Source organism: Salvia hispanica, chromosome 6 (assembly GCF_023119035.1).
Source record: "Salvia hispanica cultivar TCC Black 2014 chromosome 6, UniMelb_Shisp_WGS_1.0, whole genome shotgun sequence".
Taxonomy (NCBI): Eukaryota; Viridiplantae; Streptophyta; class Magnoliopsida; order Lamiales; family Lamiaceae; genus Salvia; species Salvia hispanica.
Window position 1 is genome coordinate 24361377 of NC_062970.1, and position 26138 is coordinate 24387514.

The 26138-nt window shown below is 34.5% G+C and overlaps 2 long non-coding RNA genes and 1 pseudogene across 2 annotated transcripts; 1 reads left to right on the forward strand and 2 right to left on the reverse strand.

The window, feature by feature from the left end:
- Nucleotides 1-3458: 3458 nt before the first annotated feature.
- The window catches only part of LOC125194987, a 39260-nt pseudogene continuing 16580 nt past the window's right edge, over nucleotides 3459-26138 (reverse strand).
- Nucleotides 7036-8274, reverse strand: LOC125193830. The gene is made up of 3 exons (XR_007171642.1): nucleotides 8191-8274; nucleotides 7495-8071; nucleotides 7036-7266 (listed from the first exon to the last, which is right to left on the reverse strand). It is a non-coding gene; the product is annotated as an uncharacterized LOC125193830 (long non-coding RNA).
- Nucleotides 7626-10470, forward strand: LOC125193831. Its single transcript, XR_007171643.1, has 3 exons — nucleotides 7626-7758; nucleotides 9603-9663; nucleotides 10269-10470. It is a non-coding gene; the product is annotated as an uncharacterized LOC125193831 (long non-coding RNA).

The following is a 26138-nucleotide window of genomic DNA, read 5'->3' on the forward strand; positions in this document are numbered from 1 at the left end:
ATTTAAATGTTTCCTCCCTACCAATATATACCTCCAACGCTCCATCATTCACCATATTTCCACCATGAAGGAATTGTACAGTAAAATCATCCCCGCAAAGAGGCAAAATCATCATATTCAATGCTATACAATATATATTCATTTCCAATTGCACAAAATCAGAACAATATTTGCACAACGTACAAGCCAAAACCATATATAAAACAAATGCATAAAAAACCCTAGAAGACTTAAATGCACAAAAACCCTAGACAACCCAAATGCACAACAAAACCCACAAAAAAATCCTAAAGAAATAAAAAAAAAAATGTCTTGTTTTAAAAGGAAACACTATATACCCTACACCAGTAAAAGAACCCGACAAACACATAATATTTTCAATTCTTTAAACGAAATGGGGCCTGAGACATCCGATAAACACAAAATAATTTCAATTCTTTTAATGAAAGTGGGGACGTTGTCGAAAAAGACCGCACCGGTATGACATAGCCGACGGTCGGGACCACACCAGTAAAAGAACCTGACCAACTTCCACCTTCTTCAATAACCCACGCTTAACGCGGAAATCCACTCATTGTGCGCACACCTTCCTCCCGAATCGGAGAATCGAATCAAAGCTTTGGCAGACAAAAATCCCCAAATATGCGAGAGAGAAGGAAGAAGATTGATGGATGAAAACCCCTAACTTGACGAATTTGATTTGAGCTATTTGTTTAAGTTTTTTGTCTTATTTAAGTTGTATTTTTGTGAATATTTATTTAAGTTGTATTTATTTAAGGGATAAATGTGTGATTGTATGTAGTAATTTGCCAAATAGGATCCAAGTAATCACTTTAATGACAAATAGGATTAAATTGACACATAGACAAACCGGGTTTGGTCGTTGACCTGCCAGGGGAAATAGCAAACGGTGTGAAGGTTCGTGCTTTTAAAATCCAATCTCATAGTTCGTGGGAAAAATCGTAATTCGGTGAAAGTTTTTGATTTTTAAATCCAAAAACCCATAGATCAAATAATAAGATGTGATCATTTAGAATAAATATATTCATGCAATATCACATGTTGCATGCGAAGAACGTTAAATAATTAACGTGATAGACATGATAAACCTAAAAACATGAATTATACAAGTAGAGAATTGCACCTTCAAGATCCTCCAAAGAATCGAAGTGACTCCCACAGTTTCTTAAACTTTTAGTTTGATCTCATAATGGGCTAAGCGTATCATATCTAGATTTTAAACAGAAATGAGACAAAATCACATCAAAGAGAAAAGAGAAAAATAAAACGATTTCTCTCTGCTCTATATAGTTAAGTTGGGCATTCTAACTCTCGTCTATTCACATATTTATATAGTTAAGTTGGGTCATATCAGTGATCTAAGGAGGTTTGGAGTTCAGCTACACCTATATGACGTTTAATTATTTAAATTAAACCCCAATTTAATTCAGCTCAAATAGAATATTAATATCAACCAATATAGTAAAAATAATATTGATTTTCCATTCAAATAAGAGATTATTAACTACAATTTGTTATTGTGGCAATTAATTAACATATTTTCCAAGTGTAGTCTAGATAAGAATTATCATTGATTATTCGTGGAATAAATTCCAACTGACCAATTTTCTTAACAATAAAACCTTATTTCGAACAACTCTTTAGTATATTATAAGTCAAACTTAGTTGGTACGTTATTCAATATAATAACAATCTTAGCATCACTAAAAACTGATCACCACTACCTAAGCTATCACGATTCTTGGATTACTATGAACTCTCACTTTTAAAAAAATCAAAGTAGTGCACATTCAATATTGTATGCCCAAAGTTAAATATATTAATTAAAAAATAATAATCATGGAGACCTTGTCGTTTAGTGAATATAGCAAAAAAAACTTATCTCATTGTTAGATCTATTTAGTGTTATACCATACCAGTGTTATTTATTTCCTACAGCAAGGAAACAGGCAGACTGAGACTAAAACCTTTTGCTATAGGTTGCCAAGACTATTTCTCTTTTGCAAAGAACTATTGAGTTACCTACTGTGAACGACACACACAATCAGTCTACTTCAACTAAAGAATTCAACTTGTTTGTTTTTAATACAGTTTTTATAATGTACTCCATTCGTCCCACTTTAGGAGTCACAATTGAAATATTCCATAAATGGTAATAGGCTACACATTCCACTAACTTTTTTCCACTTACATTTTATTATAAAATATACTCCCTCTGTCCCATTAGAAATGAAACATTTTCCTTTTTAGTTTGTTCCATTAAAAATGAAATGTTTCTAAAAATGGAAACAATTCTCTATCTACTTTTTCTTCTCTCTTACTTTACTCTCTCTTCATTAACTCACAAAACAACACTACCTAAAATCTTGTGCCGAAAAGCAAATATTGCATATTTAATGGGACGGAGGGAGTATAAAAGTAGGATCCACATTCTACTATTTTTTTTACCAATTTTTTTTATATTTCTTAAAACCCGTGTCGAACTCAAATGAGATTCCTAAAGTGAGACGTAGCGAGTAACATCTTAAAAACACAACAAAAAAAGTTCAATTACTGACTATGGCAATCCCTCGGTAATTACTAAAGAAATTACCAACTAAAAACGGTGTTACCGTCGGTCTCAATGAATTACCGCGGAATTTCTCTGTGGTCCATAGCTTAAAGGAAATTACTTACGTGTAAATTAGCCACATAATTTTCCATCAGTAATCCGTCGGTAACACAGCTTACCAACAGAAAAAATTGAATTATTTCTGTTTAGTGAAATATACTAACATAACATATTTGTAACAAAATTTTCATTTTCATTGGTTTGAAAATAAACAAATAGAGCGACCAAGACGGTGACAAAGCTAGAGTTAACAATGAGGCAAGGACGACGAGTGGAGAAATGGAGGTAGGTTCCAATGATATGAACAGGCAATAGCTCCCATGTTCAAAGTATTCTTAGTAGAGGAAAATAGTGACATAAAGAACCACTAGTATACTAGCCAAATCAACTAACTGTTATTTTCTATTTATTTTATGGGAAACTAATGTTTATTATACAGTATCACAGTAATCTGCTGGTAACATTTGTATAAGAAATCCGCTGATAAAATTCTTCCAATATACAGATATTTTTTGTTTTTTAAAAATAATATAATGTGGTCTTCAATGCAGTGAACTCATACAGTTTTGAAGGCTATATTATTTGTAGGGGCCCAATTTCGTGAAGCCCAACTTTTGAAGATCCTTTAGGCCTGAATGTATCTGTGTTAAATTTTGATTAAACAAAAAACAAAACTATTACCCACCAATATTATAATTTAGATTACAGTCGCTAAATTTATTACAAAACACAATATTATGAAGTCACAGTTTTGATTAAAATTGGATGTTGAAAATAAGATTACAACTATTTTGGGTTGTTCCACCATGCTTCATCCACTAAAATGTCAAAAGTTTTCTTTGTGGAATACGAATTTGGTTGAGGTCTTGTGAGTAAAATCATGAGTTAACTTTCTTAGATCTCTCACCCGTGCCGGTCCCCCACAATAAAACACTCCTGCATGAATTATCATCAGCATTTTTCAGTCATTAAGTGACGTTTTTATTCAGAACATATATAATCAAAGGAATACAGTACTTATCTAGGACAATCACGACTTAGATGCATAACGAGAATACAAATTTAGTTTACTATAAGAGGTATATAGTTCACTATAAAGGCGTTTTAGTTCACAACAAGAATTTGAAACATGGAGTGAACCAAATTGCCATTATAGTGAACTAATCATTTCACAGAGTAAATAATTCTCTATAAATTATAGTGAACTAAATCACTCTTATAGTAAACTAAAATCGTTCTCATGGTGATCTAAATTCGTGTTCGTGTTCGTGTACGTGTTCTATAGTTATGCATTTATGATTAGTTTACGTTGATCATCTTCCTTCGCCTATATATTTATAATGATTGAGAATTAACACGCATGTTTCAGTTTGCATTTTTGAGTCATAACATAACAAATAAATTATATAAAACTATATAAACGAACTCACCAACTCTTGATTCTGGATGATTAAGAGCAATTCTCTTGTACACTGTCCTCCAATTGGGCCTAGCAAAACATGACTTAACCCTTGTCCCTGCAACAATGTCCACTCCATTTCTAGCATGGTTGATTGATTGAGGCATAGAGATCAAAGGCAGAACGGGCATTGCCTTCTTCATACACACTTGTGCAATAATTGTGCATTTCTATAACTCCCTTGTGATCCATTTCGACGACCTCATTCATTACACCCTTGAACCATTCGAATGTACCTTGTTCTTTAGTCATCCAATAGAAGTAAGCTTTTCTCGTCTTAAAATCGTGTTTATCGCTTCCAGACCCCATTTTTCTTCTGGGCACCGGGGCAACACATGCCTCCTCAATCGCATTCTCTTCGTCCTCCATGGTTGTTATATTGTTCATAATGTCTTTCACCACACTGATCATTGGGGTCGCCCCAATCCCTAACCCTATTAGTAGGACAACTTCATAGTCTTTGTAGTTTTGTGTTGGTGCTCCATAAGGACTGTCGATTAGTATTTTAGGAATACTGTACATTTAATATCAATAAGACAAAATCTTTTTATACAATTTTGAATATGACAATTATCTCATACTCCCTCCTTCGAGAGTCACATTTTGTCATTTCTGTTCGTCCCATAATAAAAGCTCTATTTCACTTTTACCATAAATGGTAATTAGGTCTCACATTTCACTAACTTATTTCACTCACATTTTATTATAAAACTAATACTCCCTATGTCCCTTAAATTTTGTCAAACTTTGATTGGGCGCGGGTTTTAAGAAATGTAACAGAAAGTAAGTTTAAAAAATAAGTTGAAAAAGTTAATGGAGAGTGAGTTATACTTTTATATATTAGTTTTATGGCGTCTACTGTCAAAAATGTTAAAAAGTGAAATGTGACAAATTTTGTGGGACAAACGAAAATGAGAAAATGTAACAAAATTTAAGGGACAGAAGGAGTATAAAAAATGAGTCCATATTCCACTAACTATTTCTACTCATTATTTTTTATATTTCTTCAAATTTATCCACACCAAATATGATTTTTATTGAGGTATCGAGGGAGTATTACTTTAACATGCAACTAATCTTGAATGTACTCATTAGTTAAGCTTATCCATAACTCGTTTACCTAAGAACCTAAAAGGTGCTTCAAATTAACTAAATATTTAAAGGGAAATTAGTCTCTAAAATCATGAACTTTGCCTAAAATTTGGTATTTTCCATGAACGTTGAAATTGGTATATAATATCATGAACTTTGCATTTTATTTGGTATTTTCCACGGCATGTTTATTACTATATTTGACTAACTTACGAGACTTTTATCATACTTGACACAATTAAATCAACGTGGTTTTCAACGCGACTTTTTATGCTACATGTTATGAACTTAAAAAGTGGTTTCAAATATTATAAAACATATCACGGTTTCCTATGTTAAATAAGATTTTGATGAAAATATCTTATTTGAGTGAGTTCGGGAAATACCAAACATAATGCAAAGTTCGTGATATTATATACCAATTTCAAAGTTCATGGGAAATACCAAATTTTAGGCAAAGTTCACGGTTTTAGAGACCAATTTCCCATATTTAAATGATTAATTAGGTTCCCAAATATACATCTAGGGCCTACGTGTAATAGAACATTATTAGTGTTGTTTGTATAAATCTATAAAATTAGTACTTCCTCTATTCCTAATAATTTGTGAACATTTGACGTGACATGGATTTTAAGAAATGTAATAGAAAGTGAGTTAAAAAAATTAATGCATGTGAGTCCTACTTTTATATATTAGTTTTATAATAAAATGTGAGTGAGAATATTAAGTTAGTAGAATATGGATTCACTATAAAAAATGATAAAAGTGAAAGATCGATAAATTTTTAGGGATATACCAAATGGAATAATTGATAAATTTTCGATGATGGTTGGTGTAGTTTATTAGAATGAATCATGGAAACGACTTACTTGGGATTACTTTCAACTTCCAAGAAGTCGCCTCTAAGATGTTCGTCATTTCCTGTATTTGGTGGCTGACATACCTTACAAAGAATAGAACATATTACTAGAATTAGCCATACATTTTAAATCTGAACAAAAGATAAGTATTATAGAATATATGTTTAATATTTGAACATAACAGTCAATTATATCTATATGAACTGAAATTATATATTTTAAAATAACTATATATCTTACCTGAGCATAATCAACACTGAATAAAAGAAATTAAAAACAAAAAAAATATGGATAGAAAATTACAAGTGAAATTAGAAACATATATTAACTCACCTTTGAGAATACATGTTTAATTGTTTGGTCCAATCACCGAGGCCCCGAATGTGAACACTTAAATAATCCTCTCTAGGAGAGGAAGTTATTGGAAAAGCAGTAGGGATCACCTACAATTTTTCCTACACCAACCCCTGCTTTACCCCTCACAAACATAAAATATGATAATAGACCCATATTTCATGTTTGTGAGGGATGGAATAGGGGATGGTGTAAGAAAAGTTGTAGGTGATCCAATCCGTGGGAAAAAGGTGCCTGCAATTAATTGAGTAAATCTAGTTATATGTTTTTCAATTGTTAAAACTCATTATTATATGATGATTCATTCAAAATTAAGTTGGGAAATTATTTTTATTAGAAGGAATGACTATAATTTATTATCATATGATTGTCCATTTATGATAAATGGTGAAATTCAATCTCATGAATCAAACATGAGATATAACATTTCAAACCCGAAGGACTATTATGTAACAACCCGAACTTTCTTATTATTATTACTATTATTAACCTAAAGACAAAAAAAATATATATATATTATAAAAAAATATATTAAATAAGTGATAGTTGTAGAATTCGAAACCTGCCCTTTACGTTTATAATAATTGATCTTGGAATTATAAATAATAGTTATTTCGTTCTCAAACGAACATTTCAAGTACAACTAAAAGTGTAACACCAAATAAAAGTTTCAATGTCCGGCCCATCCATCAGAAGTTCGATGAAGTCTTATTATAAAAATTTATCGAATCTTAATCTATTACAATTAGAGAGAGAAGTCAAAGTCCGGGGCAGCTCGTTCGATGTTTCGTGCTCACACTCCAAGGAGGTACAAATCATCATGGGGAATTGGGAATTGACATTTGACAATGATCTCCAAAAGGGTTCTCCTACATAAGAAAATAATTAGAGAAAATATATGTACAATAAACTATTGTTAAAATCTAAAGAAATGTGGGAAAATTCAACTAAGATCACAACGCAGATTTTTTTTTATACTAATGCAAGAGATCAGAGCCCCATATGCTTCCTCAATGCTCAAAGCACATTTTTGCCACTGGATCATAAAAAAAGGGAAGAGAAATATCTACTACATAATATTATAAGCTAAAACTTACCCAAGTTAAGCTTTACCCAAGTTAAACCCTCCCCATGTTCAACCTTCATCCACTTGCACAGCAGCTTGCAAGAGAAGAGTCAGATACTCTATATAAGCCCCACGTCCTTACACTTTCAAGCAGCCATCTCTGTCAAACACATTCTCTTTACACCACATCACTCACATAGGATAGATTAGTACGAGGAAGAAGAGGAAGAAGAGTTGAAGATAATTGTATGATGAAACCTACAATCTAACAACACGTTTTCCACCTATCATCAAGGTAAACATCCAAACCATTTCTACTTTCTTTCATATACATACATGCATCCACACTTTGTACATAGGGTCTGCCATGAGTAAATATATACCACCAAGGACCACTCTTCACCACAAGAACTCACCAGTAACAAGACATACTCAAATCTCACCAACACTCATGAAATGGAAAAACTGATATGAAATGAGGAAGTTACTGGAACTTATCTTGAGGAGACGAATCTGCCGGATCTCCGGCAGCAAGCTTCGACACCCCGTCGCCAATGATGACACCCTCACACTCCCAAACCCATCACTGATTTCGCCCCTTTAAGAATCTACAAGTTTGAAATCAACCATACACAGCAAGTTATTTCACCATCAAATTTTCCAAGTAGCTTACAAATAGACAAACTAAGTCCTACAACCATAATAACCACATAATTGAAAAGCTTACCTTATGGGGAAGATGCTGCCGGATTCCGGCAACAGTAACGAAAGTATGAAATTTATAAAATCAAGGCAAATTTGATGATCTAGCCAAAATTAAAAATAGTAAGCTGAATTAGTAAGATTTAATAATGAATCAACATAAAAGAGAAAAAGAATAATAAATCAATCCTTGCCTTTCGGGAGTTCGGCGAGGAGACAGAGACTGTGGCGACTTCGGAGAGCTGCTCCGGCAGCGCGAAGAACGGTGGAGGCCGAAGCCGCCGCCTGTGCATGCACATTGACGGCGGCGGTAATCTGGAAATTGAGGAGGGCGGCGACGGTGATCGGTGTGGGCGCCGGAATGGTGAGAGGGAGAGGTGCGACGGCGCGCCGCTGCGCGCACATCAGTAGCGGCGGCGGTGGCGTGAGCAGCGCCGAGAGAGGAAGAGGGAGTGGGGAAGAACGAGAAAGAGAAGAGAAGAGATAACGAAGGAGGAGAGAACACTGCCGGAGGCGGCGCCGGAACCGGAGAGGCGGCTGGTCGACGGAAATTCCGATTTGGGGAAGGGATTTCCCTAGTTTTGCAATTGGGGAAGAAGAGGATGAATAAGGATAGAGAGAGAGACACGATAAGTGGGAGAGAGATTATGTGTTGAATTAATCTTAGAATTGGGCCACTCTTCTCCTAATTAGTTACTTGGGCCAATAAAGTAAGAATTAATCCCAGCCCACTCCTTCAAATAATATACTCCCTCCGTCCCGCTTAAGATGACACGTTTTCCTTTTTAGTTTGTCTCAACTAAGATGACATATTTCCTTTTTTAGTAACTTTCTCTCTCCAATTAATATACTCAACCACTTTTTCTCACTCCTATTAAAATATTCATCTTTCTTCATCTCTCTACTTTAATACTTACACTCACCTTCTCTCTCTAATTAAACACTTTAACCAATAAATTCTAAAATCTCGTGCCGGCTAAGCAATGTGTCATCTTAGACGGGACAGAGGGAGTAGGAAATAGTGAATTAAATTCAAGTAAGCCCAAACTCCAAAATTTAATTATGGGGAAATCATGGGCTAAACTTTCGAAATTAATTTCATTTTGAAAGAAATGTTAACATTCAATGTTTTAGCCTAAAACCTTTATTGAGGCCCGATACATTTTATATGATAATTATATGGTTCCTTCTTCTACCAATGCGATTGAGCTTAAAATAATTTAATATTAAATTTCTGTAATCCAGCATGAACCAAGATTAATTATGGAATTCGAAGAAGGAGCTTCAAATATTATATGGGTTTTAGAATTTCTTAAAGTCAATCAAATAAAAATAAAATAAAAGGCACTAATTAGGAGGCATGCATTCCTATTGAAGTTTAAGAATTTCTTGAAGTCTAATTAGTATGCTATATTATATTTCGATGTTTTCAAAAAGGTTATCTTTGCAAGTTAGAGTCGGAGCGAGAGTTTCGAGTTAAGGAAATTAAACGAACGAGGTGAGCTTTCTTATACTAAAAATACAAATTATATTTTATAAAAACTCGAACACATGTTCGTGATTTTTAAAGATATTGTCTTGCCATAAATGTTTTTTGTATGATGCCTATCTGTTGGCTAATGCCAAGTGAATTATGAATGATGATATATAAGTCGAATTCGGGTCCCAGTGAGGGTGGTGTCCCCGCTCGGACTAGTGTACACGGGATACCTCTGATCATGAACGGACGGCAGAGAAGGTGACCATGGAAGGTGGCCACCTTCCCGGCACAAGGATACCTCTGACCTGTTGGACAGAGAAGGTGACCGTATGAGAACACGATCTCAGCGGCACAAGGATACCTCTGACCTGTTGGGCAGGGAAGGTGACCGTATGAGAATACCATCTCAGCGGCACAAGATGATCAGATATGGCAAGATACAGAAAGAAAATGGACTGCAGTCGGAAAATGATTTTTAGTAAGCTCGGGACTTTTCAATAAAACCCCTGAGTGTTACTATGATGATGGCTTGGCAATATTTTCAAATGTATATGTGTATTTTTCGGCAATGTGTTCACTGAGTACCTTTGTACTCAGCCCTGCATATATTTCTAAATATGCAGGTTAAGCGGTGACGACGAGGGGCGATGTTGAGCAGGGATGACGAATGTGTTTCAGTGTGATAAATGCTTGGATGCATCGTGTCTTCATACACGGTGTCATTCTCTCTTGACTCTTCCGCTGCAATGTAAATAACGAGCTTATGTTCCTTTGTATCATGCACTCTGATATATTTTGCCAGTTATTCAAATTTAATTTCATTCATACTAGTTTTGCTGAGATCCCCCTTTCTTCTCCGCTTCTTTAATCCTCCCCTAGTCGCGATAAACTATGTTTGATATCCTTAGCAAAGTGCGGTCGTGACATCTTAACCCACTCAATACCATATTAATTAACTATATATAACTAAATGCACTTTTGCAAACAATTTGTTACACACACAATTACCTGTTACTTCTGATAAAAGTTGATGTGTTTTATCTTTAACATAATTACTTACTCCAGATAATCAATATGGAAATACGCAGTTGCATTTGTACGTAGTAGCAATAATAATAGTAATGCACTCATATATTGTTGTATATGAATACAGTAAAATATAGGAGATAAATTTAATTTGGGAATTTAGATTGATTTTTAATAAGATATTACCATTCAAAAGGAGAAACAGCGGCACAGTGGACAAAAATGTATTATCCACTTTTATATTTGAAACCTCGAGGCTTAGACATGTGCAGAGCTAGAACTTTTCCAGGGTACAATGCCACCTTCATCCAATAAAGTAATTAAATCAAATAAATACTACTGAAACATAACGAGTAACCTTTATATATACATGATGATTTAATTAATGTGATGTTATTTTTACCTTAAGGATCTTGACAGGCTTGATACTGGATCTGAAGGCTCTAATCAATCTTTCTCCAGCATATATTATGATAGGAATGCCCACATACATCAAAGTCTGCCGGTCCATGTATCATAAATAATGTATCACTTTACATGCCATATTAGTATTCCCTCTCATAATAGATGTCACACTTTTCTTTTTAGTTTGTCCCACAAAAGATGTCACATTTCTTCTTTTGAAAAAAGTTTCCTCTCACATCAATTATAAAATATTATTTTCTCTCACCACTTAACACACAAATTAAATAACATTTCCTAAAATATCGTGTCATCTTTCAAGTGTGACATCTACTATGAGACGGAGGGAATATCATTTTTGAAAAAAGTATCTTTATATATAAAAAAATTATAATAAAAGTCAAAAGTAAAGAAACTTAGAAAACTACTCCCTCCGTCCCGCTTAAGATGACACGTTTTCATTTTTAGTTTGTCCCAACTAAAATGACACATTTCCTTTTTTGGTAACCTTCTCTCCCTAATTAATACACTCAACCACTTTTTCTCACTCCTATTAAAATATTCATTTTTCTCTATCTCTCTACTTTAACACTTACACCCACTTTCTCTCTCTTCAATTAAACACTTTAACCAATAACTCCTAAAATCTTGTGTCGGCTAAGCAATGTGTCATCTTAGCCGGGACGGAGAGAGTAGAAAAGTTAGAGGGTATTTTGGTCCAAAAAAAATATAGAATGTGCAAAAGTCATTCCAACTATATTAATGTTCAGAGACTTAGCACATGATATTACAAATGTCTAGGGACTAAAAATGTGGAGTACTACGAATTTTCTAAAGGGTTTTTGGCCTTAAAAACCACGAACTTTTCCCGGATTCTGGTTTTTCCCACAAACTTCCAAATTTGTTTTTAAAACCATAAACTTTCGGTCCGTCTGGAATTTCCCACGGCGGGTCATCGGTGAAACCCGACTTGTACACGTGTCATATTTAATCCTACTTGGCATATCAAGGGTTGACTAGATCCTATTTGGCAGAATTAAGGTGATATGGAAATAACTCTAAATTAAACTAAATAACAAATACTTAAACTAAATAATAATAAAAAAAAAACTTAACAAAAAAAACCCCCAAAACCTAGGGCTTTCTCACGTATTCCATCACATTTCCTTCCTCCATCTTCTTTCTCAAGAAAACCTAGGCGGCACAACATATTTTGGGATTTACAGTTCACAACGTCTATTCTTGAAGAAGGTGGAAGTTGGTCGGGGTATAGTCTCGAAGCGGCCAACAATGTCGCATAGGTGCGTTCTTTTTCCCTACTTTTGGTCGACAATTGCGTTTCTTGGTCCCCACTCTTAATAGTTAAGAATTGAAAATTTTCTCTTTTTTGGGTCTCGGTCCCCACCTGTCTTCGTTGTTTTTGTGTTTCTCTCGGTCCCTACATGCTGATTTTACGCGAGTAGTTCTATGAATTAACTTTTGATGTCTAATACTATAATATTTGTCTATGAAATTGTGCTGGACTTTTTTGTGCATTTGTGAACATGATACAAAAACATAATTATTGAGGGTTATCTTTTCATTTTTGTCCTTTTTTGAAAGTTAGGGTTCGACTTTGTAGTGTCATGTGTTTGTGAACTCTGCAACTTCAAAGCCAATACAGAATATAGTGTTGTTTTTTCTGTTTTGCAGGGATGATTTTAACATACTATTCTATCATGGTGGAAAAATGGTGAAAGATGGTACATTGGAGCTATATATAGGGGGGGATACAACCATTAAATCTCACTTTGATGCCGATAGATTTGGTTATTTTGATTTGGTTGATGAAATTAAGCAGTTGGGATATGGCGAGGGGAGTAGGGTTACATTTAAGGTGCCAAAGACAATGAAAATGGTAGACATAAAGGATGACAAAGATGTTGTTCATATGTTGTCATATCTTGAAATGAGAATATGTGTACTACATGTGTACATTGTTGGTGGAGTTGCAGGCAAGCAGGTTGATGGTGGTGTGGGAGGCAGGCAGGTTGGTGGTGGTGAGGATGGGTCTGAGGGAGAATATGATGGATGTAGTGAGGGTGAGGATGAGGATGAGGGTGATGATGAGGGTGGGGAGGATTCTGACAGAGAGAGGCAGATTGGGGGTGAGGATGAGGGGGGTGGTGAGGATGAGAGACAGTATGAAGAATATGGTGAGGGAGGGGATGAATATGAAGATGGGAGCTACCTTCCATCTACTGAAAGGGAAGGTGAAACAGATGATGACTCCAGCTTAGATGGATTCATATCAGATGATGATGAATTCATTAAGGCTAAAGACAAGTTTAAGAAAGAAAACTTGAGGGTTATAACTGATGATCTATTCAATGGTATTATCCCTAATGTTGGAGTGACTAATACTATAGATGGATGTGGTGAGTCAGACTATGTAGATTCTGATGGTGATTTTGTTTCTGATTCGACTGATGAGGAGGATGTCCGTGCAAGGATTAGAGAAAGACATAAGAGGCGTGTGTATATCCTAAATGTGATCATAAGACATTAAAAGTTACTACCGGGATGAGATTTGTGGATGGATTCCAAGTTAGGGATGCTTTGACAAACAATGCCATTGAAAATGGTTGGGAAATACACTTCAAACGGGTCAGTAAGACTCAAGTGGAAGCTGGCTGCAAGAAACCATGTAAGTGGAAGTGTTATGGGAGTTATAGCAACACCACTAGAGCATTTATGTTAAGAAGAGTGGAGTTTGAACACACCTGCCCTAGGAATATGAGGAGCAAAATAGTTTCAGCAAACTGGATTGCTAGGAGGTATTTAAATGTGTTTAGGCTTAAGCCTGACACAACTGTTAAGGAACTGAGAGTGGACTTAGTGCAGAGGTTTGCACATGATGCATCGAGGTGGAAGTTGTACAATGATAAGAGGAAGATCATTGAGTTGCTGACGGGCTCAGTAGAGGAGCATTATGGGAAGCTTAGGAGTTATGTGCTAGAGTTGATGAGGGTAGATAAAGAAGGTAGGTTTGAGATTGATGTGGGTATTCGGTCTGTGTTCAAGAGTATTTACATTGGCTTTAGTGGTTTGAGGAAAGGATTTATGATGGGCTGCAGGAGAGTTATAGGACTAGATGGAGCATTTCTGAAGACGTATTTAGGAGGTGCAATTTTGACAGCAGTTGGAAGTGATGGGAACAATAAGATTTTTCCAATTGCATGGGCAGTTGTCCAGGCAGAGAACGAGGTTAATTGGAAATGGTTCTTGAGCATTCTGGCTGAAGATTTGAACTTGAGTGAAGGTGTTGGAATCACAATCATTAGTGACCAACAAAAGGTACAATATTCAAACAAATTAAATAAGTTTTATAAACCTAAGAGCTTTTAATAAAGTTACCTTATTTTATTACAAGGATTGGAGAATGCTGTTAAGGAATTTATTCCTCTGGCCGAGCACAGAAATTGTGCAAGACATGTGTATTCCAATTTGAAAAAGGCTCACAAGGACCCAACTATGAAGAGTCTATTCTGGCAAGTTGTGAGGAGCACATACGTAGAGGAATACCGTGCAGCATGCAATGAATTTGAAAAGGAGCTTCCTGATGCGTTTGCTCTTTTAATGACCAAAAATATCACCAGGTTTTGTAAGGCTTTCATTACTCCTGTTCAAAAAAGTGATTCTATCTTGAATAATGTGTGTGAAAGCTTTAACGCATACATTGTTGATGCAAGGTGTAAACATGTTATAACTATGTTAGAGGACATTAGATCGTCGTTGATGGAAAGATGTTATAGGAAATTGCATGAGGTGCGTGACAATGATGATGTATTGTGTCCTAGGATAAGAAAAAAAGTGGAGGATTTGATGTATAAGAGTCGTTATTGTATCACAACACCTGCTTTGGGGGGTCAGTTTGAGGTGACTTTTGAAGAACATCGATTTGTGGTCACACCAGCCTTGAGATCTTGTGGGTGCAGGGTTTGGGATATTACAGGAATCCCTTGTATTCATGCTTGTTCAGTTATTACTTTCTTGAATGAAAAGGTTGAATCATATGTGAGTGAGTACTACACTTTAGAGAAGTACAAAGTGGCTCACGGCTTTGGCATTCCACCGTTGAATGGTGAGAATATGTGGCCTGAGGCAGAAGGATACAAAGTCATGCCACCTCCGGCTAAGAAGATGCCTGGCAGACCCAAGAAACTGAGGAAAAGAGACCCACTGGAGAAGGATCCATCTAAGCCATACAAACTTCGCAAAATATGTGTCAAAATATGTGTCATGACTTGTCAGAGATGCCTTCAGCAGGGGCACAATACTAGATCGTGCAAAAATGCAGCAGTTGCAAAGCCATCAAAGGAGAAGGTACAATGCACTTAAATTTATGTTATACATTATGGATTTGGTACAATGCACTTCAAGCTTGGATTTAATTTTGTGTTGTTCTTATTAGGGGAAGCCAGGGCGCCCTCGTAAGCTGGTACCTGTAAACCTGCAGCCACAAGCACGCCAGCAACGAGCACGCCGACAACGAGCACGCCCGCAACAAGCACCCTCAGGATCTAATGAAGCACAGTCTGGCTTAGCAACCCAAGAGAGTCGTGTTTAAGTAGTCTATGGACGTTTATGATGGTTTTTTGATGATGTGTGTTGGCAAACTTTGATCAGCCTTAAGTATTAATGTTTATGATGGTTTTTTGATGATGTGTGTTGGCAAACTTTGATCAGCCTTAAGTATTTTGAACTTGGAAGAATGTTTGTCCCATGACTTGTATTTTTGGGAACAATTGTGTTCTACTGGGAAATACACTTTGATGATGTATCTCACAATATTTGTCCCATGGTGAACTTTGATATCTATCTACTTTTGGTGTTCTACTTTTGTGTTTAGCTAAATTTATGTACTCTAGATGTGTATTCAGTTTAAATGCAGCAACTAGAGGTGTATAATGGATTGGTGATATAGAAGTAATTATCTGGAGTGACTTTTGGTTCTTTATGTGTGTATCAAGTTTATATATTATTAGTGTTGCATTTTTTATGCATTTAGCTTTAAAATACATAACTTTCATTGTATAGACCATTTGAAAACCAAATTACAAGCTGCTTAATACAATTTAACTCTTCCTTTTCGAGGCATTATGAGATGATTTTGATTCTTCTGTACCCAACTAAGTATTCATTTTCGAAATAGATGATTATATTTCTCCAGTGCCAAACTAAGTACTATTCTATTATTCAAAATAGATTAGTGTCATGTTATTTTTTGTGATTTAAGGGACTATTTTAATGAAGAGAATGTTGGTGATCTGTGTGAGGAGCTAACAATTTTTGACATTCCAACTGACCTTCCTCTTGTAAGACTAACTGTGTAACAAAAATTTGTGTGTTTGCCTAATTATTCAACTCAATTTTAACTTCTTACCATATTCACTAATTGATACTACCAGTGCAGGCTGCATAGTGTCCATTAGACAATCATAAACAAAAAAACATAAAAATAGAAAGGAGGAAACGATACTTAACCACTAATATATGCACTTTAAGGAAGAAATGCTGCTATTATTTGGCAGCACGCTTTGTGGAGCATGCTCAAATCTTGAAAGCCTAACCAAAACTTCAGAATGCATGAAACCATTTTTTAGTGTCAGATCACCTTTACACATATACCATAAACAAGATCATCATATTTCAAACATGACATTCACATCCCAAAATAAGGTACCAATATGATACTAATTCAACATCATACACAAACAAGATCAATCTAATTCAAACATAATATTTAACATCCCAAAATAAGGTTCCAATGGGCTACAAATTCAGCATCATACATTACATAAAGATCCTACACAAACATTACCAAACACAAAATAAAAGATCCTACATAATGACAAATATTATCACACACAGCAGGAAGATCACTATCTGCAACTTTAGCAACTTTTTCTCTAATTTTCCAATCCTTAATTGAAGGGATTCACACTCTTCTTTCTTCAATTCACACTCTTCAATCTTTGCATTCAATTTCTCTTCAAGAGAAACAGCCTTCAAGTATTGACATCTCCATTTTTCTTCGAACTGATCTCTTAGTGCCCGGGTTCTTTGAAGTTCAATTTGTAGGCTTAATGGAGAAGGTTCAATCCACCGAAAGAATTTACAGTCATCGTTCTACAAAATTAAGCCAAACTCCATAAACTTCATGGTGTGTAAGCTTACAGTGATAAAATGGAGTAAGTAACAAATACCTTCCAAGATGGACAACGATAAAATCTTCTTCCGGGATTAGTATCTGTCCTCGACGTCCCAATCTCAGCACGAACTCCATGATTGCATATAACGTATTCTCTATGATTCCAACCGTTGTTCAAGCTTGATGTTTGTGAAGAAGACGACATCTCAAGCACCTAAGCAACACCTAAGTTTCCGAACACTCAAATTATCAGCTAAACTTATCGACAAACACCAAAACACCCAAATTATCATCTAAACTCATCGACAAGCACCAAAACACCCAAATTTTAAGCTAAACTTATCGACAAACACCAAAACACCCACACACCTATATTATCATCTAAACTCGTCGACAAGCACCAAAACACAAAAATTTTAAGCTAAACTCATCGACAAACACCCAAATTTCGAAATGAAAATACCCAAAACACGTAAAAAAGTAAACAACACAAAAAATCAGAGAGCAAATATCAACCAAAGAGTAGGAAATCGGTCCAAGATAGAATGAATTGATGAATAGACCTACCTGGAGTTGAAATCTCCAAAGAAAATGCTCCAAATCAGGTGTCGAGGGCTTAAATTGAGTTGTTGGAGCATGATATGTGTTTTAATAATTAGGTTTAGACAAAACGACGTCGTTGCAGAGTCATCTTTACGGCGTCCACGTTGGACAAATTATCGCCGGAATTTTAGTGGAAATTGCCTATTCGGGTCGGGTTGGGAAATTCCAGACGGACCGAAAGTTTATGGTTTTAAAAACAAATTTAGAAGTTTGTGGGAAAACCAGAATCCGGGAAAAGTTTGTGGTTTTTAAGGCCAAAAACCCTTTTCTAAAATAAAATAGGAGAATGAGAACTTACTGTTTTGTTGTACCATTCATATGTCAGATATAGCTTGATTCCATGAGCAATGAGGAGAGCATAGACAATGATGAATAGGTGGTGTGAATCCCAAAAGGCATTGAACCCTGCAAGCTTGTCTAAAGGCTTTGGTAGATGTACTTTGTTAGTTCTAAGCCTTGGTGATGCAAGTGTGAATCCTATGCCCATCAAACTCACCATCAAAATCCCTATCACACCTTCAAATCCTTTCACAAAATACCAATAACCATTTGGCTGATCATTTCCAAAATATGGTGCCATCTTCTTGTACTCCTCCGGGCTCGCCTGGACAAGTCGTGGAAAATCGCACCCCAGATGGCTTATCCCGTGTATTATGACTCCTATTCCAATCGTCGTGCCAATGATCTATAACGTATAACCACTTTTATTCATGTTCAAATTTTTGATGATGTGAGGGAAAATATTATATTTCGAATAGAATTATGAGGAATAAATTAGTTAAGTGTATTTTTGTCAAGTATTTGGTGTGCTACATTCTCCACTAATAATATTCAAATTATTTTTTTATTTCTTCTTATTTTACCAATTGCGCATTAAAACTTATTTTATCTCTAAAATTCCTATTTTCAGAGAACAGATACAATAGATAATATTTTTAATTTAATAGATTAGTGACTCAAAATAATAGTTTCAAAATCCTGGCATATTCTTAAACACATGAATTATACTTCCTCCGTCCGCGAATAGGAGTACCGTTTTTCCATATTAGTTCGTCCGCAAATAAGAGTCTCCGTTCACTTTTACCATAAATGGTACATTTCATTTAAAACTAATATATACATGTGTGACCCCTATTCCACTAACTTTTTTCCACCCGTTTTTCTTAACATTTCTTAAAACCTGTGCTACCAAGACATGTGACTCCTAATGGCTGACAAAGGGGGTATTTTTCTAATCGTACTACCTTTATTCGTCGTTTAAAGACACATTCTGACCCGACATTAAGAACTTGTTTGACTTTATAAAGAAACAAGTGACAAAGTAATTTTGTATTAATTTTATAGTAGAATGTGAGTGTAACAAATTAATAGAGTATGTGTCCATTTATTAAAAATGGTAAGGAAAAGATAAATAAATTTAACTAGCGACAACCAAAATAACAAAACCTGTCAGATTTTGGCAGTATTATCTGAAGTCATAAATTTTAAAAATTATAATCCCGAAAATCATAGTAATGAGTATTGTGTGTGTGTGTGTGTATATATATATATATATATATATATATATAGAGAGAGAGAGAGAGAGAGAGAGTTGTGATCAATGTCGAACCCTTCTTAAAGACCAAACTAGAGACCAAATTTGGGTCACTCATTTTTCTTTATCTTATGATTATGATTAATTTAGAATTAATTTAATATGTTATTAAATAAAAACATTTTTAATTTTTTTATTTTAATTTTTCTTAAAAAAAATTAATTTATTTTAAAAAAAAGAAAAATTAAATTTTTTTAAAAATAAATTTTAGAATTTTTTTTATTCGATAAAAACTTGCTGGAGTAAATAATGAACTATATTCACTACATAATGAACTAAATGAATGTATGTTATGAAGTAATTTTTCGCATTCATTATATAATGAATTTACTTCAACTGAAAGATAATTATGTCATAACGCATTATGAAGTAATAAAACAATAAAATGAAGTAATAAACTAATGAAATGAAGTAGTAAACTAATGAAATGAAGTAATAACATAACTGAATGAAGTAATAAACTAACGGAATAAAGTAATAGCATGACTGAATGAAGTAATAAACTAACGGAATGAAGTGCTAAACTAATAGAATGAAGTAATAACATGATTGAATGAAGTGATAAACTAATGGAATGAAGTAATAACCCTAAACCCAACTGAAAGATAATTATGTCATAACACATTATGAAGTAATAATAGCATGACTGAATGAAGTAATAAACTAACGGAATGAAGTAATAGCATGAATAAATGAAGTAATAAACTAACGGAATGAAGTAATAGCATGACTGAATGAAGTAATAAGTTCATAACATACATTCATTTAGTTCATTATGTAGTGAATATAGTTCATTATTTACTCCAGCAAGTTTTTATCGAATAAAAATAATAAAAAAAAACTAAAAAAAAACTAAAAAAATAATAAAAAATAATAAAAAATAAATTTTAAAATTTTAAAAAAAATTAATAAAAATATAAAAAAAATTAAAAAAAAATCTAAAAAAAAATGTTTTTATTTAATAAAATATTAAATTAATTGTAAATTAATCATAACCATAAGATTAAGAAAAATGAGTGGCCCTAATTTCGTCTTTAGTTCGGTCTTTAAGGGTGGATTTGTGGTTAATAGGACTCTATATATATATATATATATATATATATATATATATAGGGTTTTGATCTATGAAGACCAGATTTAAATACAGAAACGCAGAACAAAGTCATACGTAGGACATTTTTAGGTCATAGTTAGTTTATTTTTTGGTCATGCTAACAAAGCATGACCTAAAATGATCTTAATATGACATAAACCCAAATCTTATAATATGACCTAAAACTACTTAATTATGACCTTCCGTGTTTTGAGTTAATTATTGACCCTTAGATCATCTAATCCTAGGGCCAAGATTTGGGCTGCATTTCTGGATTTAAATGCATTCTTATTTTGATCATCTCCCTATATATATATATATATATATATATATATATATAGAGTAGTGATATGGGGAAAGTGCCCCTTAAGTATATAACTAGAGAACAAATCACAGCCACAAGATCAAGAAAATCAAGGGCTAGTTTTAACACATGAGATTTTCGAATTTGAAGGAGAAATCAGTTCACTCTATCACAAATTTACTTCACTATACAAGGCGGGGGTATAATGGACATTTCACTAATAAAATTAGGGTTAACAATTGAATTAATTTCTCATTTGCAGAATTCATCTCCCGCCATCACTGCTCTTCCCGTCGCCTCCATCCATAGTCGTCGTCGCTTCCATCCACCGTCGTCGTCGCTTCCATCCATCGTCGCCATCGCTTCCATCCATCATCGCTGCAATCGCCGTCGCCTCCATCCATAGTCGAACAATGAATCCAAATAGAAAGATTTTTCAAAATGTAAGTTGTTCTTCTAGTTTCTGATTTAGATTTCTCATTCTTATTTAGATTTAGTTTTGAGAATTCTGCAAATTCAAACGTCGAGAGTTTTTAATAAGTGAGATATGCAGTAGTTTATTATGGAATCCAAATTGAACAGAACAGATGTTAGCTTACAGTTAATTACTACAGTTAACTACTTCTATGTTTTGTGTAGGTTTTGATCGACAGAAAAAAAGAAAAACAACAACCGTAGACTCCGATCGTGAGTAACAACTACCTGCTCTGTTTTTCATTTAGTGAAGTATTACATTATTAGAGTGAAGTGTCTGTGATCTATGCTTGTAGTGCTTTGTTTTTCCATTTCAGTGAAGTAAAACATGGTTAGAGTGAAGTATTCCAGTGTTAGAGTGAAGTGTCTGTCATCTATGCTTGTAGTGCTTTGTTTTTCCATTTCAGTGAAGTAAAACATGGTTAGAGTGAAGTATTCCAGTGTTAGAGTGAAGTGTCTGTCATCTATGCTTGTAGTGCTTTGTTTTTCCATTTCAGTGAAGTAAAACATGGTTAGAGTGAAGTATTCCAGTGTTAGAGTGAAGTGTCTGTGATCTATGCTTGTAGTGCTTTGTTTTTCCAATTCAGTGAAGTAAAACATGGTTAGAGTGAAGTATTCCAGTGTTAGAGTGAAGTGTCTGTGATCTATGCTTGTAGTGCTTTGTTTTTCCAATTCAGTGAAGTAAAACATGGTTAGAGTGAAGTATTCCAGTGTTAGAGTGAAGTGTCTGTGATCTATGCTTGTAGTGCTTTGTTTTTCCAATTCAGTGAAGTAAAACATGGTTAGAGTGAAGTATTCCAGTGTTAGAGTGAAGTGTCTGTGATCTATGCTTGTAGTGCTTTGTTTTTCCATTTCAGTGAAGTAAAACAGTGTTAGAGTGAAGTATTCCAGTGTTAGAGTGAAGTTGGTGTATTTTCCATGTGCTTTTGACTTTTTTTGCGTTGGATATCCTTCCAAATAGGGTATCTTATTGGGAATTTAGTTAATGATGTCTTAATCTAACATGTCAAAGTTGAGGTGCTAAGATTGATTCTGAGCCGTTGATATTGGCACAAGTGTTGCTATTGATTTAGAGTGACACTTAATTAACCGTTCATTTCATGGTTAAAGTGAAGTGTTTGTGATCCATGCTTATAGTTTCTATAAATGGCAGGACAACTATTAATCTTTTGAAAGCTGTTGATATACTTAAAGGAAGACGAAGAGAAAGATCTAGAGCAACGAAAGTAGAGGCCAAGATGATGATTGGAAGCTTGGCGTCTATGAAGGCGAAGATGTACCAATTTGATATATTCATAACATGTTTCATTTAGTTCATTGTAAACCGTATTCAGTTCATTTAAATTCAATATTATGTTTAGAGTGAACAGATTATGCTTAGAGTGAAGTCACAACTTGGAGATAGATGTGGAAAAATTATTGTAAACTTCAAGCGTTCATGACCATTTGTATGAAAATGATATAGTTCATAATATTTGTCATTATATTCAATATAAAGCTCATCCGTTTCAATTAAATTAAATATTATGTTGACTATTTACTTCACTGTAGAGCATATTTGTTTCACTATAGAGCATATTTGTTTCACTATAGAGCATATTTGCTTCACTATAATTCACTGTAAGGTTATTATACTTCACTGTAAACATATAATAGTTCACTATATGCACAATATACTTCATTGTAGTGAAAAAATAGTAAACTATAAGGCATGTTCAATTTACATCACTATAAGCACAATATATTCCACTGAAAATGAAAAAAATAGTAGACTATAAGACATGCACAATATACTTCACTTTATGCTCAATATACTTCACTTTATGCCCAATATACTTCACTATATGAAAAAAACAGTACATCATTAGAACATTACACTTTATGCATAATATACTTCACTTTATGCTCAATATACTTCACTTTATGCAATATTAAAAATCATATTTATTTCACCGGAATGAAAAGACAGTACACCATAAGGTATGCTCAATACTTCACTATAAGCATTTAATAGTTCACTATATGCTCAATATACTTCACTTTATGGGCAATATACTTCACTCTATGAAAAAGCAGTACACTATAACCAATATTCTTCACTCAGATATTAAAAATCATTCAAAAGTGAACTAAACATTCTACAAAGTGAACTATTTCTGCCAGATTCTCACTGCCTCTGTTTTGTTTTGTCTTTCATCTTTTTGCAGTACCTCGAAGGATTCATGATGAAGGACGATCGACTATTAGCGATGAAATCGACTATTAGCGATGTAGAAATCAGCTCTTGCGATGAAAATTGATATAGCAAATCGTGAAATTAACAATTGACAAGGGAGAAATCAGCTCTTGCGATGAAAGTGATATAGCAGTTCGTGAAATCGACAATTAAGATAAAGAAATCAGCTCTTGAGATGAAGATTTTGCAAGATGTAATTGTTGAACATGAGCGTGAGCGATGGAGATTGTAGCAAATCTGCATAAGTCTTGTTGCGTCTTGCTGGAGCGATGGACTCCGTCGAGGAAGAAGAGGATTCACTTGTTGTTGCGCAAGACGTTGGTGATGACATAGATGGAGATGAAGTTGTAGGAGATGGAAGAGGAGCACGAGAAGGTGAGGGCGCGAGCATGGAGGTTTATCGGTGGCAGAACGGAGTAGGGCGTCGCCGAAATGTAGGTGTTTTGATTCTGTGTGAGCAAATCTGGATGAAGCGTGAATCTCCCATAGAATATGGTTCCAAAAATGCCCTTCTTAATTACTTTTTAATTAAAATATGTAAAAATAGTTAAGTCATAGAATTAATTTGATGTATTAAGATGTGTGGCTGAGATTTGTTCTCTAGTTATATACTTAAAATTAGTTAAACATTGATCACTCCTCTATATATATATATGTATATATATAGAGAGAGAGTAGTGATATGGGGAAAGTGCCCCTTAAGTATATAACTAGAGAACAAATCACAGCCACAAGATCAAGAAAATCAAGGGCTAGTTTTAACACATGAGATTTTCGAATTTGAAGGAGAAATCAGTTCACTCTATCACAAATTTACTTCACTATACAAGGCGGGGGTATAATGGACATTTCACTAATAAAATTAGGGTTAACAATTGAATTAATTTCTCATTTGCAGAATTCATCTCCCGCCATCACTGCTCTTCCCGTCGCCTCCATCCATAGTCGCCGTCGCTTCCATCCACCGTCGTCGTCGCTTCCATCCATCGTCGCCATCGCTTCCATCCATCATCGCTGCAATCGCCGTCGCCTCCATCCATAGTCAAACAATGAATCCAAATAGAAAGATTTTTCAAAATGTAAGTTGTTCTACTAGTTTCTGATTTAGATTTCTCATTCTTATCTAGATTTAGTTTTGAGAATTCTGCAAATCCAAACGCCGAGAATTTTTAATAAGTGAGATATGTAGTAGTTTATTATGGAATCCAAATTGAACAGAACAAATGTTAGCTTACAGTTAATTAACTACAGTTAACTACTTCTATGTTTTGTGTAGGTTTTGATCGACAGAAAAAAAGAAAAACAACAACCGTAGACTCCGATCGTGAGTAACAACTACCTGCTCTGTTTTTCATTTAGTGAAGTATTACATTATTAGTGTGAATTGTTTGTGATCTAAGCTTATTGTGCTCTGTTTTTTCCATTTCAGTGAACTAAAACATGCTTACAGTGAAGTATTCCAGTGTTAGAGTGAAGTATCTATCATTTATGCTTGTAATGCTTTGTTTTTCCATTTCAGTGAAGTAAAACATGGTTAGAGTGAAGTATTCCAGTGTTAGAGTGAAATGTCTGTGATCTATGCTTGTAGTGCTTTGTTTTTCCATTTCAGTGAAGTAAAACATGGTTAGAGTGAAGTATTCCAGTGTTAGAGTGAAGTGTCTGTGATCTATGCTTGTAGTGCTTTGTTTTTCCATTTCAGTGAAGTAAAACATGGTTAGAGTGAAGTATTCCAGTGTTAGAGTGAAGTGTCTGTGATCTATGCTTGTAGTGCTTTGTTTTTCCAATTCAGTGAAGTAAAACATGGTTAGAGTGAAGTATTCCAGTGTTAGAGTGAAGTGTCTGTGATCTATGCTTGTAGTGCTTTGTTTTTCCATTTCAGTGAAGTAAAACATGAGTGAAGTATTCCATTTCAGTGAAGTGTTAGAGTGAAGTGTCTGTGATCTATGCTTGTAGTGCTTTGTTTTTCCATTTCAGGTGAAGTAAAACATGGTTAGAGTGAAGTATTCCAGTGTTAGAGTGAAGTGTCTGTCATCTATACATGTAGTGCTTTGTTTTTCCATTTCAGTGAAGTAAAACAATGTTAGAGTGAAGTATTCCGTGTTAGAGTGAAGTATTCTAGTGTTAGAGTGAAGTGTCTGTGATCTATGCTTGTAGTGCTTTGTTTTTCCAATTCAGTGAAGTAAAACATGGTTAGAGTGAAGTATTCCAGTGTTAGAGTGAAGTGTCTGTCATCTATGCTTGTAGTGCTTTGTTTTTCCATTTCAGTGAAGTAAAACATGGTTAGAGTGAAGTATTCCAGTGTTAGAGTGAAGTGTCTGTCATCTATGCTTGTAGTGCTTTGTTTTTCCAAAAGTAAAACATGGTCAGAGTGAAGTATTCCAGGATTTTTTATATTGGCACAAGTGTTGCTATTGATTTAGAGTGACACTTAATTAACCTTTCATTTTAGTGAAGTGAAATGTGCTTAGAGTGAAGTATTTCATGGTTAAAGTGAAGTGTTTGTGATCCATGCTTATAGTTTCTATAAATGGCAGGACAACTATTAATCTTTTGAAAGTTGTTGATATA